Source organism: Nyctereutes procyonoides, unplaced genomic scaffold, assembly GCF_905146905.1.
Source record: "Nyctereutes procyonoides isolate TBG_1078 unplaced genomic scaffold, NYPRO_anot_genome, whole genome shotgun sequence".
Lineage (NCBI taxonomy): Eukaryota > Metazoa > Chordata > Mammalia > Carnivora > Canidae > Nyctereutes > Nyctereutes procyonoides.
Genome location: NW_026575136.1, coordinates 31,437,089 through 31,440,758, shown reverse-complemented (window position 1 = coordinate 31,440,758; position 3,670 = coordinate 31,437,089).

Below are 3,670 nucleotides of genomic sequence, written 5' to 3'. Positions count from 1 at the left end.
AACTAACAAGGCACACATTCATGTACTTGAGAACGTAAGCATAGTAGAGTACATGTGAATGGAGAAGAGAGGAATGAAGAGACGTAAAGAAATAAAGAGTTGAAAAGAGCAGGAGAAAGAGAGATCACAGATCTGAAAGAGAAAAGGAGAGAGAGAGGAGCAGATGAGGAGAGAGAAAAGAAGAGAAAGAAGGGAGAGGGAGGAAAAGAGAAAGACTGGGAAGAGAAAAAGCAGAGAGGAGAGGGAGAGAGCAGGAGAGGAAGGGAGGGAGGCAGGGAGGAGGTGGAGGGAGGATGAAAGACTAAAGCTATTCCAGTCAGACAGAAAAATGGAAAAGAATAAATGTTATGAACAGATGATGTGTCTCTGATAACAGATTGTGATAGGGAAGGATATATTTTTAAAGATCTGTGTGGATGAGTTCCTCTACTAAAGTAAGAATTATAATTATCCTCAAGGAAGTATTTGAAGTGAGTGTTTGAAAAGAGATTGGAATTTTTGTGGTCTTAAAGGATAAAACTGGCATAGATAGATGAAAGGTATAAGAAAGGGTTTTTCTTCTCAATTTACTACAGTCATTTACAGTTTGAGCTCTTGAGAAACAGCCTATAATATCCCAAGAGATAGTATTTTCCAAACCATGAGAAGTCTCAAGAAGAAATTGTCTGACTCTTTCTTGTGAATTTTGAAGAAGAAATGCATGCATTTATCAGGAGGTTGTTTTAGATGTTTCTAAGAACACTCACAATCTGTGAATTTATGAAACATTTTCCTAAAATCCAAGATATTTCACCTGAATTTCTCAAATCTCTTTGATTATCTGGTATCTTCAGCCATCATCTCCATCATTATTCCCTCCTGAACAAAGGTCCCTTCTGCTTATCAGAGCTTCTTCTCCATCTGTACTCCTCAGTGACCCTCATCATCTCTCCCACTTGCTTTTCCTCAATTTATCCCATCAACTCCTGCTAATTCACCTAAAAAATTTGGCTCCCACTACCTTTCTCTGAGATTGGTCATTACTTCAGGCTAGCATTTTGCTCCTCCACTGATCCCCTTCACTTGCTTCCAAATCCACACCCCAATTCTTTGCAATTTGACTCTTGTCTCAGAAGTTCAATAAAGTGTACATTCTTAAGTCACAAATGACCTGTTAATTTCACTCATATAATCTTTCACTGATTAAGATGTGACAAAGCAGAAGATTCCGTGTAATACTGGGAAGAGATTTTTAAAAATTAGATAAACCCAGTCATAGAATTAGTGACATTATAAGGCAGTGCTTTTCCAGACAGTGGTGTTTCTGGTAATGTATGTAAGCTCCCTTCTCTAATTTATCTGCTTCTGGTAAGGGTTCTCCCCACTGTGTGTTCTGGATGATGCATCATATAAGGTGTGCTGAAGGCAAGCAGCTTGAACTCTTTCTTGCTAACTCAGGCATGATATAATTTATTGGCTAGATCTTGAGGGCTCATGGAATTCTGGGTATCCTGATAATGGTTAGGAACCAAGCTGACTGGGGAGTATGAAGCATAGAACTGTTCTAGTAAGAACAGCCTCCTTGGACTCTTCTCACATTAGTACCTTTCCTTTGGTTTTAACAACACAATTTCAAGATCCATTATTTTGTCTGACATGGGGATATCACGCAGCCTGACTCCTTCCCTTCCTCTACTTTAAAGAAGATCTGACCATTCATTTTTTATAAAGAGAAGCACTAGGATTTGCATATAATAGGGGAGAGTTTTTAAAAAACCCTCCCGAATTACTGGCATGTTCTTATAAAAGGGGAGTGAATTGTAAGTAGGACAAACTGACAAAAGCCTAAAATGTACCTTATAATTTCTCCCAATTAAAACCTCACCTGAGATGCCACAAAAAAAATGGTTTTTAAGTGATTTCTGATGACCTTAAATCTTTTTGTTAGTCTCCTCAGACAGGTTAAAGATACAAAACTCATGTCAATTCCAGAGGTTTGGGGAACCCCCATGCCATCACATCTGGTCTTTTCGAGAAACTGCAACACAAATAACATTTATTGCTGCTGTATATGATGCAGTTACGGCCCATGTCTGTGTGCTTCAGTTATGTTTTCCCTGCACTGATGCTCACTTTACGTCTTTATTAATGTGAGCTTGCTACATCACTAACTCCATGCTCCAGGGTACCCCTAACACTGCGAATGCTCGGCGGATGGCACACATTTCTAATCCATAGTATGTTGCTCCATGGTGGGTGCACTACCTGCTTTTTGACATGTTGGTTCACATACAGTTAACTGGAGCCTCAGATATCTAACCAACAGCCTTTCCTGTTGCCTCAAGCTGTTCTTTTTGTCTCAGGGTTTTTATTCCTCTTTTTCCTTTCATTGTTTTTGCTGTCAACTCAGTCCATTCCCATAGAGCAAGAAATGGATTTAACATTACTTCCCTAAGGAAGCGAGAAAGGGAAAGAAACCTTTGGTCACTGACTGCCTACTTTTTCCAGATACTGCACATATATCTTCTTATGAAATCTCATAAGAAAAGTGGTATTATTCCAAGCTAATTGATAGGAAACCTGAATTTGGGTAACCTAAATTGGCTAAGGTCTCAACTTGTCTACCTTACTGCACACTGATACAATTTCCTTCATATCACTGTGCCTTTTTAAGCCAAAATATTAGAATCTATCATATCCTTTATATTTTCTGAAAAATCATGAAGTTCATTGCCTTTTTCATAATTCTTATTGAATATGACCTCCCAGAACACTTAATTGTTTCAAACAAGCTTAATTTTTAATTATCAAGGCAATGTAAGTATAGCATGGATATTTGAAACCAGACAAAGGAAAGAAAATGCATTAACATTTGCACATTTGGGAAAACCTCCCAGAAATGGATATGACATTGACTGTGGCACAGGGACCAACTCACAGGTCAAGGTTGTGTGATCAGAGCAGAGCCTGGAAAATGGTGTTTCTGGATTCTCAGATATAAAGATTAGAGAATCCAAGATGTTGATGGAGAGTAGTAATGAGCTAAGGCAAGAAGTGGAGAATTTGGAGATGATGATGCTGAAGGGAAGTTGACTTACCTTCCTCCTCCTAATTTTCATTCTTTTAAAAATGTTGGTATTTACAAATGTAAATTCTATGCATTTTAATTATCACCTAGAATATTCTGTCCCCTATTAGGGATTCCATAAACATTTGTTTAATTGAACCTTTATTCAATGACTAATATAGAGATACTCAACATTTATGCATTTGTGTGTGGATAATTCTTACACTAGAGGCATTAAATTATAGTGGAAAAAACAGAGTGCTTTAATGTTGCTAAATATTTAAGTGCGCTCTGAAGGTTGTTTCTGAAGGCCTATTACTGCTTTCTTTAAGAGAGCAGTAAATTGTGGATGCATTTAGCCTTGTTGTTCTTTCAAATGAAAATATGATAAAAAGGAGTAAGACATTTCATCTTTTGGTTTATGATGAAGATCAGGATTTGTCCTTTGGTTAGAGTCAATGTGGAAAATAAATTCTAAATGCCACCTCACTTTTTAAAACTAAAGTTGTTTCCACAATATGCTTTCTCATGCAACTCTTGCCTACAATAATTGGAAAAATGATGTTAAGATAAAGAACGCTGGAATATGGGTGAGGGGATGAATTATTGAACTAACCTCGGTAG